The sequence below is a fragment of the Lepidochelys kempii genome, chromosome 22 (genome assembly GCF_965140265.1).
Source record: "Lepidochelys kempii isolate rLepKem1 chromosome 22, rLepKem1.hap2, whole genome shotgun sequence".
Lineage (NCBI taxonomy): Eukaryota > Metazoa > Chordata > Testudines > Cheloniidae > Lepidochelys > Lepidochelys kempii.
Window position 1 is genome coordinate 15931738 of NC_133277.1, and position 14704 is coordinate 15946441.

The window sequence follows — 14704 nt, forward strand, 5'->3', positions numbered from 1 at the left end:
GCCCTGATTCTGGTGAAGTCCGACATCATAGCGTGAGTACTTTGTGCACATCTACGGCGAGTCCAATCCATCCCTTGGTACATGGGAAGCTGGGCTGGTAGAATCTTAGAAAGGACAGAGGGAGGGGGAATGGAAGTGGGTAAGTGAATCCCATAGTAATTCCAGTGTTGAAACCTCCCCGCTCTCCAAAAAAACCAAAACATTCTGCAATAAAAATACCTTAATATTCAAACCTAGATCTAGTCACTGCAGAGCTGGGATCAAAAGCTAGTGATGATATGTTTTGCTTGTGTAACCCACACACCTTCTGGGTGTGGTGTTCTGTCCCATTTAGTGGCGCCGAGACCACTTACAGCGTGCGAGAGAACATGAGTCTGCTCTACAGCCTTAGTTAACAGGCACTTGGCTTTTAGCTCATGCGGTAGATGTTCATGCACTAAACTCCAGAGGTCCCCGGTTCAATCCCACCCGTGGACAACCAGGGTCTGTCGGCATTACAAGTGGGGGCTCGTCTGGGATTTCAGCTGGAAAGACTCTGAAGCTTGGGATGCAATTCCTCAGCTAGGGGAAGTATGTAACCCACACACTTTCTCCGCGTGGTCTGTCCCAGCTGGTGTTGCCAAGACCACTTAAAGAGAGAGATAAAATGAGTCTGCTCTACAGCCTTAGCTAACAGGAAGTTGGCCTTTAGCTCATGTAGTAGAAGCTCATGCTCTAAGCTCCAGAGGTCCCCGGTTCAATCCTGCCTGCCCGGGGTCTATTGGCCTTATACTTGCACTGAAATATTACAGCAGTTCATGTGCTGAACTTCAGCAGAATCAAACAGCAGCTGACATGCAGCTTAGCTATGTGTGTGTTAGAGTTTTTTATGGCTTATGGAATCTGCCACGGGCTCAGGAAGTCATTGATTTAGTTGGACTATAACCAGTTTCTCATACAATCTGACAAAAGTAATATTGCTCCCTGGGCCCTGTTAATCTTTCATTGCTTTTTACTGTATCCCAGCCAAAGCATATCTGCCCAGCATGACTGTTGCGGGATTTTCCTCTCTGACCAGAGAAATAACCATAAAGTCAGCAGTTATTACATGAATTAGCACTGGTCAGCATAGACCAGACTTTGAAAGCAAAAAAGCTTTCCCTCTTTGTTATGGGGTGTGATAAGGTTTCTACACCACACAGGGCAGTGCAGGTTAATTCAGGATAATTAACCTGAGAGGGTGCACCTGGGGGAGAGCCAGCGCTTGCAAGGCTGATTGATGATGGAGCACAGCTGAGAAGGAACAGTAGGGGCTGGTATAAAGCCAGGAAGCTGGAAACAGCAAAGGTTGGCAGGGGAAATAGGCTGGAATGATTGGGGGGGGGGTATGTTTAGAGTACCTGTGTTGAGTAGTCTACAGTTGCTCCCTAGGAGGAGGGCATTCTGGCTGGAAAAGCTGGTGGGTAGGCAGAAAGTAGGAAAGGAATCCAGGGAAGTAGCAATAAGATCTTAGAGCAAGCAGACCATAGCTGCTGTATGTAAGGTCCCTGGACTGGAAACTGGAGTAGTGGATGGGTCTGGGCTACCCTACCAGCTGTTGGGAAAGTGGCACAGGCCTGTCCTGGAAGACTGTCTGGGGTGGGGCATGAGAACAGTTGGTACAACAGAACTTGGATACCCCAGCAGGGAAGGACAGTTCTGTGACCTGGCTGGAGGGGCTGAGTCACCAAGAGGAAGTGCCCAGAGAGGCAGTGGGGCTGTGGTGAGCCGATAATGATGGAAAGGGGGCTTTAGACTGGACAGGACTAATCCCCAGTGCTGCTGTGTGTCCTGTGACGTGCTAAAGGTAAGTCTCTGTAATTAATCTGACTTTATTGGGACTTGCTCCCCTTCTCTGTTGACTGGAGTTCATACTAGCAACAAATGCTTAGAAGCCCTGATTTTATTAACACACAAGGATTCTTTGACAGACTTAATGGCTTTCCCAGAATCTTCCATAGAGGGTGCTCTACTGACTCTTACAGCTATGAGCCTCATGAGTTACCTGGATCCTCAATGTAGTTAGGGCAATAATTACTCTAGACCATACAATGTGCTTAAAACCATGATAGTCCTAACTATAGATTAGGGCTAACTTATTGCTCAGCAAGACAGCTGGTAAAATCCATCTTGTAGTAATAATACAGTATAAACACTCCCAACCCATTTGGGGGTTTGAGTTAATATAGATATCAGATGCTTGTTGCAATATTTCTCAAGTTCCAAAACACCAGACATTTATGTTCTCCAGTTATATGTGTGTATATATAACAGATCAATTTAAGATTTTTCTATTCTCAACTAGGTTTGCAACATATGCTGTGTGGTGTTGGCTTTTTCTGTCTTCCCATAATTAATTAGGCTTGAATACTAATTTAATCACCAGTGAAATGCCACACTTTTCAGAGTGGCTGATGGAGGTTAAATTGGTTTAAATATCCGCACTGGGAGACTGTGGCAACTTTCTCTGCTTGAACTATTTGCAATTGCAAAGGTCCCCGAATAAGAGCGTTTAATTAAAGGCTGGAGTGTACACTGAATTCCCTCATAACATGTGCTTAATCACTGCATATGGTCCTCTTGTTTCCATCACTCCTGGGGTGTGAGATAGACAGTAGGAAGTGTTCTGTAGGCAATGACATAATGAAGCAATTGAATCAAGCAGCTGGGAAACAGGCCTGTTTAGAAATTAAGTGTTGCACAGAGCAGCCAGTGCATCAAGCTGACAGGGCAAGGTGTGAAGTGCTGCAAAATGACAGTCTCAGAGGCAGTGGGCCATAGGTTAGCCTGTGTTTTACCGGGCAGGTGTCATTCAATGTATTTTTAATGGGATGTGGTCTCCAGATTGTTAGACTCCGCCAAAGGGACTTCAGTAATATTTCTGACTGGTTTAGGTGGCAGTTTGTATAAAAGTGAAACAGCAATTCTGCAAAAGTGGCCTTGCGCAAACTGTAGAACAAAAATGCTGTGAGCCCAGTTCCACTTTTTTCAAGCCTGTGCTGCATCAGAATCGTGCCATGTTTTATATCTGTGCCATGTGGTATCATTACATGAGGGTCAAGACTCGCTACTAGTGTAAATCAGTGTAGCTCCAATTTCACTGTTGGCCCCTTGGTAGCAGTGTCCAGGAGAGGCCAAGGAATGTGGACCTCAAACTCCCCTCTCAAGTTACCCCACTGGAGCAGTTTGATGGGCACTTGGGGAAGTGTGTGAGGGAAGCTCTTACCTTATCTGTTCTGTGGCTAAACCAAGGATTTCAGACTCCAGGGTCAGTCTCCAGGAGAATTAAATGAGAATGTGTAATGTGGTTTGCTTCTGTTTGTAACTCATTCACCTGATTCCATCATAAAATATCCTCTTTATGTAGCAGGTGTAAAAAGCAAAGCCAACACTTAAATAAGACCTGGTCTCCAAATACCTTGTTAAGGTATATGGAGCTAGTATCTGATGGGCATCTATACCATAAACATAATGGCTAATGAAACACTATCAGCGCAGGTTAGGGTTTCAGGAAGTTCCAGAACTGGATTCTATGCTGTCTCAGGAGATTCTACATGGGTGGGGTGCAGGGGAATACAAGTGACTTAAGCTACCAGTGCACCTAATTCTGCTCTGCTCTCAGCTGTCAACTCCCTGGGTGAGGTAGAGGGTTCCCTTGGGATGCTCTAATTTTCAGCGGCCTTGCACAGCTCTGCAGCCTAGAATAGCCAGAGAGAAAAGAGGTCCAGCCATTTTCCCCTTGTACCCAGGCATGCCCCCAGCCTCTTTGTTTGTCCTGCTACTCCTGCCATGGCCTGGTTTCATTTTGATAGTGCTTTGCATAAAGTCCTCCATTGCTAGCCTCTGCAGCCACTTATGGATATGTGAGCAACTTCTTTTAAATGCTGCATGAAGGAGAAATTCTATTTCCTGTGCGCTGAGCTAGAGGCTTGACCCTGCTAGAGAGTGAGCACTTCAGCCCCAACACATCATGGAGGTATGCATGTGGTTAAAGTTAAGCATGTGCTTCAGTATTTTTCTGGATCAGTCTCAGCACTTTGCTCTGCTAGGCCTTGGTCCTGCAAAGGTGGGTGAGGCAATACCTTTCATTGGACTGACTTCGGTTGGTGAAAGACAATCTTTCAAGCTACACAGATCGCCTTCAGGTCTGGGGAAGGTACTTGGTTTCACAGCTAAATACAGGGTGGAGCATATTGTTTAGTATAAGTAGCTAAGCCCTATTGTAAGAGAATTCAAGGTGAAGTGTCCCACTAACACCTCTGCAATCATAGGACAAAAAAGTGGGGTTAGTGGGCTGCAGATATTCTTAAGCCATAAATCCAGTGTGTGTCTCTATCAGAGGAAGAAGAAAAGGAGGACTTGTGGAACCTTAGAGACTAACCAATTTATTTGAGCATTTATTTAGTCTCTAAGGTGCCACAAGTCCTCCTTTTCTTTTTGCAAATACAGACTAACATGGCTGTTACTCTGAAACCTATCAGAGGAAGGGAATCCTTCCCCTTGTTGTTTGCAACAAATAGGACACTTCCAGCTTGATCCAGTGGAAAGACTCCCATTCACTTCAACGGGTTCAGGCCCTTAAAATGTCTGAAACTTGTTTGCAGTCAGACCTCACACAGTACCAGTCTAGTTGGGTATATTATTTTTAGAGAGGCTGAGTTGATTTATTGAAGGCCAAGAGCATCTCTTTCCAGCCATCCGTCAGGGTAAGGAACACAAACAATTCTAATTTAAATCACCACCAGTTAGGGCCCCATGTTCTTTATCCTACTCAGACAACAGTACAATTGCAGTTAGGAGGATGATGCAAGGCTCAAATGTATTGCTTGAATTGCAGTGACTTATTTAGTAATTATCTTCAGTTTCAAGGATGGAATAATATCCCATCTCTACATAATCAAGGTATCAGAGCCTTTACAGAAGGGCATCCAGTCAGCAGATGGCCAGAGTGCATGTGGTTAAATGCCCTGGGCTTTTGCAACTCATGTTGAATACAATCTAGGCATCACTTACTCTATAGTGCCAATTTGGAGTCTTCCACTAATTAAGTGTAAATGATGTTAATATGGAGAGAGGTTCCCTGCTGTCTTATGCTGATATTAGTCCAGCTTAAAAGCATTTTCAGAGGCAGCACCAGAAGGCCTGTTTGAACAGAATGGGACACTTCTTGTCTGCAGGAGTGTGGTGATTTGGGGAGCCCAGGCAAGGCTTGTCGACACCTCGTGTTCCAGGTGGACTAGTTCTGCATCGGCACCCTGTGTCCCAACCAACCAAACTAGCACTGGGGGGTGGGAAATGAATTCTGCCAAAACATGTGAAAGCTGTCTTCACAGGGAAGGCTTTGAGATGTGCTCCTGCTTTTCTCATAACTTTTATGGAAGTCTTTAATTTTCTAATTCTTAGCAATAAAACTAGTCATTTTTCACAAAGGCACATTTTTACTATGTCAATTTTTCCCTGGAATACTTTGTTTTTTAAAAAAGGACCTTTTCTGATTGGAGGGTGGGTGGGGGGAAATCATCATTTGAAAAATTCACAAACTCAAGCCAATTGTTAGAACAACTTGTGGTTAGAACACAAGGACAGCCATACTAGGTCAGACAATGGTCCATCTTTTCCAGTAACCCATCTTCTGACGGTGGCAGCTGTCTATACTTCAGAGGGAATGAACAGAACAGGGCAATGACAGTGATCCTTCCCCTGTTGTCCAGACCCAGCATCTGGCAATTGGAGGCTCAGGGATATCTAGAGCATGGTGTTGTCTCCATGACTATCTTGGCTAACAGCCATTGATGGACCTATCCTCCATGAACTTCTCATTTTCTTTTGGGCCCAGTTATACTTCCGGCCTTCACAACATCCCCTGGCAATGAGTTCCCCTGGCAATGAGTTCCACAGGCTGACTTGTGCAATGTGTGAAATATTGCTTACATATGTACATGTGTGTTAAACCCGCTGCCTATTAACTTCATTAAGTGACTCCTAGTTTGTTACATGAAGGGGTAAATAGTCACTTTACCCACATCTTCTGTGATTTTATAGATCTCTATCATGTTGCCTCTTGATCATCTTTTCTAAGATGAACAGTCCTGACCTTCTAATCTCTACTCATATGGAAGCTGTTCCGTACCCCTTGTAATTTGTTGCCCTTCTCTGTACCTTTTCCAATTCCAATCTTTTTTGAGATGGGGGCAACCAGAACTGCACATAGTATTCAAGGGGTGGGCGTACCATGGATTTACATCATGGCATTATATTTTCTCTTATCTATTCCTTTCCTAATGGCTCCTAACAGTGTTAGCTTTTTTGACTGCCACCATACACTGAGGAGATATTTTCAAAGAACTAACCAGACTCCAAGACCACTTTCTTGAGGGGTAACAGTTAATTTAGACCCCATCATTTTACATGAATAGCTAGGATTGATTTTTGCAATGTGCATTACTTCACATTTATCAACATTGAATTTTATCTGCCGTTTTGTTGCCCAGTCATCCAGTTTGAGATCCCTTTGTAACTCTTTGCAGTCAGCTTTGGACTTAATTATCTAGAGTAATTTTGTATCGCCTGCAAACTCTGCCACCTTGCTGTTCACCCCCCTTTTCCAGAGCGCTTCTGTTTTGGTTGAATAGCACTGGTCCAAGTATCCTTGGGGGACCCTATTTACTCCTCTCCACTCTGAAAACTGGCCATTTATTACTGTCCTTTGTTTCCTATCTTTTAAGAGCCTTTGGTAAGGGACCTTGTCAATGGCTTGCTGAAAGTCCAAGTATGCTATATCCACTGAATCATCCTTGTCCACATGCTTGTTGACACCCTCAAAAAATTCTAATAGATTGAGGCATGATTTCCCTTTACAAAAACCCACATTGACTCTTTTCTCGAACAGAGCGTGCTAATTTGTGTTTGATAATTCTGTTCTTTACTCAAGTGTTAACTAATTTGCCTGGTACAGAAGTTGGGTTTACCAGGCTGTAATTGCCAGGATCACCTCTGGAGCCTTTTTAAAAATCAGCATTACATGAACTATCTTCCAGACATCAGATACAGTGACTGATTTAAGTGATTAGGTTACATACCACAGCAGTTGAGCAATTTCATAGAGTTCCTTAAGAGCTCTTGGGTGAATACCATCTGGTACTGGTGATTAATTACTGTTTAGTTTACCAATTGGTTCCAAAACCACCTTTACTGAACCTCAGTCTAGGACAGTTCCTCAAATTCTTCACCTAAAAGAACAGGTCAGGTGTGGGAATCTCCCTCATGTCCTCTTTAGTCTGATGCAAAGAATTCATGTAACCTCTTTGCAATGGACTTTATCTTCCTTGAGTGCTCCTTTTAGCACCTCAGTCATCCAGCGGCCCCACTTCCTCTTTTTGGAAGGTTTCCAATTTCTGACTTTCTAAAAAAAAATGCATTTTTTTCTTTTGCTAGTTCCTCTTCAAATTCTTTTTTGGCTTGCCTAATTAAACGCTTGTAAGTGTAAAAGTGTGTTCCTTTCCATTTTCCTGTGTAGGATTTGACTTCCAATTTTGCCTTCCATTCCAAAGGAAGACTTTTTGCCTCTAATGGCCTTTTACACTGCTTAGCCAGTGGCATTTTTTGGTCCTCTTTCTTATTTGGGGTGTACATTTATTTTCAGCCTCTATTATGGAGTTTTTATAAAGTTTCCATTCAACTTGCAAGCATTTTACTCTTGTGACTGTTGCTTTTTAACTTCCACTTAAGGAAGCTAGTTATGGTTGTGTAGTTCCCATTTTTTAAATGAAATATTACTGTGGTATTTCTTTGCTTCCTTCCCCTGTCAAGGATTATGATCACTATTACTAAGCAGTTCAGTGGTTAGGTAAATTTTTTTACCTCGCTGTAACTACTCAAGGCTAACTCTATAATCCTCCACATGGGTATACATTGAGTAGCTACATAAAGATTAAAAACTACAGTACCTTGTCTCCACTAGGGGCTTTACATCAAGATAGCCAAACTGCAAAGCACCTAAGGCCAGAACTAAACAAAAAGTTACTGACCCAGCTACATTGCTCAGGGGGTGTGAAAAATCAGGTAGTTAAGCTGACCTAAACCCTTGGCGTAGACAGTAGTTGGTCAACAGAGCTACTGCCTCTGGGGGAGGTGGTTTAACTACTGTGGTGGGAGAAGCCCTCCTGTCACTGTAGTGGGTGTCTGTCTTGAAGTGTTACTGCAGCATTTCTATTGAAATACATAAGTATAATAACCACCCCTTTCTGTGCTGTGAAGTTGCAGCAGCCTGAGGGTCAGCTCCCCTCAATGCATGTACAACTCCCACAGTGGTTAATAGAAGTGCTACAAGCTGATCAGGCCTGATAGGTCTGCTTAAAGTCAGTCACAAGGTAAGACCTAAAAATGTGCCACACAGCTGCGTTCAACCTGGGCTAGGGAAGCTGAGTGGGGTTGGGCCTGCTCAGTAGGTGGATAGGAGACCTCTCCAACCAAACCCAATAGTAGCTGGAGGTAGGTAGCATTCCCTTCTGAGTCAGCTCCAAAACAATAGTGAGTGGTGTGGTGTGCTGAGACATGCAATGCCATTCATGGGCGAGGTATAAGTATCCTACAGCATCCTATTTAACTACAGTCTAGCAGCCTAATTTCCCCCCATACATTCAGCTATGTTGCTGGCCCAGAAGGGGAACAAATATTTAATAATTGGCTGTTCAGCCAATCAGAAAGGAAGAACACAATGCAATGGTTGGAAGCTGAAGCTAGACAAAATGACTGGAAATAAGGTGTAGCTAACGATTGGAACAACTTACCAAGGGTCGGGGTGGAATTGGCATCAAAGAGAACTGTTAAATCAAGATGGGATGTTTTCTAAAAAATCTGTATGTATGAATTATTTTGGTGATCTGTGTTATGCAAGAAGTCAAACTAGATGTTAACAATGGTTCCTCTGGCCTTGGAATCTATGAATGGCTGCTGCAATTATAGCAAAGGCTGTTTAAAAGTCCATGTTTGTGAATCAATAATTCAAGGGAGGGCGAAGTGCTCACCTCATGCACAAGTGCCCACAATGCAGGGAAGTGGAATTACTGCTTACTGGCAAATTGCAAAGCCCCTAACAAGCCAGTAGCAATTAACATATTACATGCCTTGCCAGAGCAAATGGCCTCCTCTGGTTTGTTTTGCCTTATCTCAAGTAGTTAATAAGCTATCCCCTAAGTTAACACTGAGGGTGCAAAGGAACAAAAACATTCCCTTAGCTGTCTCAATTAAGGGATGTGAGAGCAGCTCATGTGAGACAAAGGTAGAAGCAAATATTCCCACTGATTCTGTGTCCTAAACTTGTGCATTAGAACATATGGAGAACAAGAATTTCTTGCTATTGGGAAGAAAGACTTTTTTCCTAACACTTAGTGGTGGGAATTTTCCTGAATGTGAGTTGCTAATGAATAGTATTGGGCCTGTATGTAACCGGTGCTGTAAAATGCCTCATCTGTCTTCATGCAATCCTATTTGCAATTGAGCTAGGTAAAGGATTCAAAACAGAACCCCAGTTCTGTGGATTGTTTTAGTAAACCTGAAATTCAGGGCAGTTCCTGAATTTTGCAAACTTTCTGCCAACCTGGTACCAAGTTAATGTGCAAGAGTGAAACTCGCCTGAAACAAAAGTCCCCCACAAATCACTCGAAACAGCAACTGATGAGTTTTGTCCAGCTCTTAGCAGCACCTTTCAACCTGCCAAATCCAGATGTGGGATAAGAACATAAAACTGTGGATGCTAGAAGCAGAATAGTGTCCAGGGAGAGTTAAATGATGGAGGTATTTTTTCCTTTCATGAAAATAGCATTGTTCCATCTTCATCTCATGGTTCAGAATTTCTGCTCTAAATTTACAACAACTGGGATCACAAGCTGTGTGGACTGGAGGTGAAATAAAGAATGCACTGATAATTAATGACCAGCATGAGGTGCAGGATTTACACAGTGCACAATCTCTGTAGAAATATGGGGGAGTTGTATTACCTAACAAACCCACATATAAAATGAATGGGTGTTGTAGTAAGCAATAATGCGGTTAGATCTCAGGAACTGTACCTTTCACTTGGTAACCTGCTGCTGTAGACAGCGATTATGTGAACACTGCATTCCACTGTGGAGATGATTTTTTTGCAGCTGCATTAAAGTGATCATTTAGATAAATACAGCCACACCACCCCAACACAAGCTTAGAGTCCCTGACAAAGTATGTGATGGCACATTTCAAGGTAGCCTCGTTCCTTGCAGTGGAAGTATGGATTTGGTCAACCCAATTCACTTGTTAATGAATACCTTTCTGTCTTTAACTTAATCTATCACAAAGGCTGTAGCTGCTATTTAATTTACCACAGATTTTTCTAGTGAATCCCCTATTATGTCTTAGCTGTCTTTATTATGGTAGCACCGAGATGGCCCAGCCAAGATAGTGACCTACTGTTCAAACACAGTGAGTCCTTGCATTGAAGAGCTTAGTCTAAATGGCCAAGACAGAAGAAAGAATTAGAGGGGGAAATGAGGCCCAGAGAAATTGGGTGTCTCCCCCATGTTCACAACAAGTCTGTTGTAAAGCCAGGAACTTAATCTCATGACTACCACACCAGTGCCTTACCCCTGGCTCTTCTTCCTTAGCTTCCCTTTTAGGAATCCCTAGTTATTGCCCAACTTTTCAATCTCCTGCTAGTAGATGTTAAAGGGTGTCTTTCCCCCTTCTCCTTCTGATTGATAAAAGGTCTGGGACAACTTAGTGTCCTTCAGAGCCATCAGAAGCCTACTTGTGGAGGCAATATTGCCTAGGGGATGGAATGCTGACTTGCATTCAGGAGACCTGAGATCGATTCCTGGCCCTGCCCCTGACTGGCTGGTGATCTTAGGCAAATCACTTCCCTTTTTGGTGCCTCTATTTCCCCATCTGTGCAATGGGGATAATGGTACTGACCTCCTCTTGTAAAGTACTTTGAATCTACTGATGAAAAGTACTATATAAGAACTAAGTATTATTTTGTTAGCCCGAAGCAGAAGTGGTGTTCTCCTATAATGAGCAATCCTTTCTAAGATCCTAAAGTCCTTGTTCAGTGAGCCTGAGTCCATGGCTATGCTATTTTTAGGTCACTAGAACAAAGTTAGCATGTCTTTCTCTACCTGAGCTGGGAAATGTACCTCTAGCTGCAGTGTGTATGTACCCTGAGTGCTCTCTGCTTAAAGGCACTTCCAAAAGTGCCCCTCCCTTGACAACCACAGAGCATAGAAATAACTGCTGCCTTAGGACCTGATCAAACTCCCATTGTAACCTAGGCAAAGACTCAGATTGTCCTTAATGAATGGGGTCAGGACTTTAATTTGTGCACTCTGCTACCCGGGGAACAGAGAAGCGTGTGTACATGGAACACTTCACTAGGGAAAAACTGTTCCACGTAACTATGTCATGGATGCTGCATGGAATGGGGACTAGGTCAAATGTATTTTACTCTGATTTACTTTCTCATTTCCTTAAGTAGGGGAAAGCCACCTCCTAGTGCCCCACTGCTGGAGAAACCACTGCAGGGAGTCTCACACCTGTCTCCTTTCATATATTCTCCAGGCCATTGGCAAGGCCCATAGAGCAATATAAGATTGTCTGAATAGCTTCTAAAGACACACAACACATTCCGATGCATACAGCTTGCTGCTGAATCAGAAGGCTGTTTCACTATCAAGACAATATAATCTACTGTGCTTTCATAATGTACTTAGGGATAGTCAGGACTTTCTAAAACCATGTTATATCCTGGAGTTCTGTGCCTGCCTTTGGATCTGTGGGACTCTCCTCAGCACTAATACAAACCATGACTTGCATTTTTATACCCCTGATTGGGAAGGGCTCAGCAGAGAGCAAAACCCATGATATATGTGACCCAAAAAAACTCTGCTCAAACAAATTGTTAATTTTTCTGCTCCACTGTCTGTTCTCTGATTTAGTTTAGAATAATTTATTGTCCAATCCAGTTGGTCAAGAGTTTGATTAACCTCAGGAGCCCTGAAAGGGATGCAGCTAATATTTCAGAGAAATTCCTGTGGGGAGGGAGTGTTTGGCAATAGAAATTTCAGAGGTGCCAATCATGCTTCCCAGCAAATAAAGGCACAGTTGGCTAGGTAAAGCTTCTACAGAATTTCTATTTTATGGAAAGGTGGAATAAACAAGACTTTGAGTTTCTTCAGTTCTTTGATTGGGAAAACTGAAATTTAGGTTTCAGGTTTTTAATTTTATGGAATTAGCCCATACGTACAGCCTAAATGTGCACCATGGAAGCTCTGGTGGTGGTGTCAATAGGAACAAGACCAGGCCTGTGGTGCTGTTGCCAACTGATCTGCCTTGAAAATGGTCCCTGGTGGTGTCAATGTCCCATCTATCTGTGTGGCCTGCATCATGCTGGTCATGGCTAAATGACTCAGCTTTTCATGACTTTCAGTCTCCAGCCTTGCCAAATGCCACTCACAGGCCCTTGGGTGTTAGCAGAAGAATGTTTTCAGGGTTTCATGCCAATTGTTTTGTGCATGCTTTCTAATGAGGGTTTGTCTCCTTCTGCTCTGCATTATGGCAGAGGTTATCACAACAGAAGCATGTCCAATTTTCTAGTTTAACAATGAAAGTTCAACTCTCGCCTCAGATTTTCCAGCAAGTAACCTAACCTGAGCCCCTCTGAGCTCAAATGCAGGGTTCATCTGTGTGCAACCCAGAAACTGCATCTCTCAAACCAGCAGAAGTTATTGATCTTCATCAGGAACTGGGAGGTGAAATTCCATGGCCTGTGTTCTGCAGGTGGTCAGAATGGATGATCATAATAGTTCTTTTGGGCTTAAAATCTGTATGTGAAATCCTGGCCCTATTGTAAACAATTCGAGGTTTGCTACTGACTTCAGTGTGGCCAGGATTTCACTCAATCTGTTTTCAAGGGGCATTCACTGCTAGTAAGACTCCTTTAAAGATGTAGACAAACCTTGTGCAAAGATAGGGAAACAGGGTTATCACTCTCCCTAAGAGGGAAGACCACAGCTGCATGCCCTAAGTGAAGGGACTGTCAGGGCAGGGACAGCTGTCTTGAATTAAAAAATGCTCCAGCACAGTAAGAACCCCACCTGCTCCCAGGGGGGTTAACTAAACTCATTACTTACATGGATCAGAGGGTAAAGCTCTGGGCTGTTAGAACAGGCATTAGAAAGTAGATTTTTCATTTGGGTGGGAAGGAAGCTTAGTTGGCAGTGCTTCCTTTCTAACCTGGGCTGCTCAAAGCCTTTTTCAGCTTGCTGATCATGGCATTTCTTGTCTATTCCCCCTGCTCTGCAGGCAGCCTGCCTGGAGCAAGTTATCAAACCCAAGAGGTCAATCAGATTTCTGGTTATTTGAGCAGGGCTCTGAAAAGCTGGGCATACCTGTTAGCTGCCATTATATTGGTAATCCTGGAACCCTCTGGTGTTGCCACTGGAAAGGAGTGAATGGACTCCAAGCTTAGATGTGCTCACAAAGGACCAAGCAGTTTGCAAATGAAAGTTAATGAACGTCTAAAGCCCTCCTGTGCCTAATTATTTCCAGCTGCATCTCTAGCTTCCCCCTCCTGGTCTGAAATCAGAGGAGGAGGATGACATTGGTATTCAATTAATTAGCATGTATATTATTTTTCTACATCTTGCAAGGTCAAAAGTATTTGAATGAGAGAATACCTGCTAAAAATATTGATTTGACTTAGGACCTTCACACAGTTAGTAATGGTTCTGCTCCCATTGCAGCTAGCTTTTTAATTACCTGAGCAGGCATGCTGCTCCAGATACAGGCTTGGGAAGAGTCAGGTGTTTGAAATGTTGGAAAACATCATGAGCAATCTCTGTGGCTTGGCTTGATTTGACTAAATAGCAATAAGCCCATTTGATTAGCAGGCTGCCTTTCAAAACTTGGTGTTCCTTGGGCCAGGTCCTCCATTCTGGGATGGTGGCTTTGCAAATATTGTCTAGTTCTGGTGTCCACAGTACAAGGAGGGTGGTGATAAACTGGAGCCAGTTCAGACAAGAGCAATGAGAATGACTGAGGAATTAGAAAACATGTCTTATAGTGATAGACTCCAGGAGCTCAATCCATTAGTTTTCCCAAAGGTTAAGGGGTGACTTGATCAGTCTATAAATATCTAAGAGGGGAGATATTTGATAAAAGGGCTTCCTCAATGTACTGTATCAAAGCTATAACAAGCTCCAACAGCTGGAAGTTGAAGCTAGGAAAATTTAGATGTGAAATAATGTGTATACTATTTAACACCAATGGTAATTAATCATTGGAACAATTTAACAAGGGATGTGGTGGATTCTCAATCACTAGCCATTTTTAAATCAAGGTTGGATGTTTTTTCTAAAATCTGTTAAATAGGACTTTCCCAAAACTTTGAATGACCTCTGCATAACAGGCCAGCAAAGGTCAGACTAGATCACTGTGGTCCTTTCTGGCCCTAGAAGCTATGAAAGCTGGTAAACTAACCAGCTGGAGGGGTCCCAAGGTAACAGACAGCATGGTCACCCTACACTATTCATTATTGCTCCTTGTGCAGGGAGTGTGGGTGGAGAAAGCAACAGGACCAGAGAACCAACAGGAAATCTGAAGTTTAATCTTGTTTATATAGTGCTATCTGAATTCCTCCTTCTGCCCAGAGCTGGTA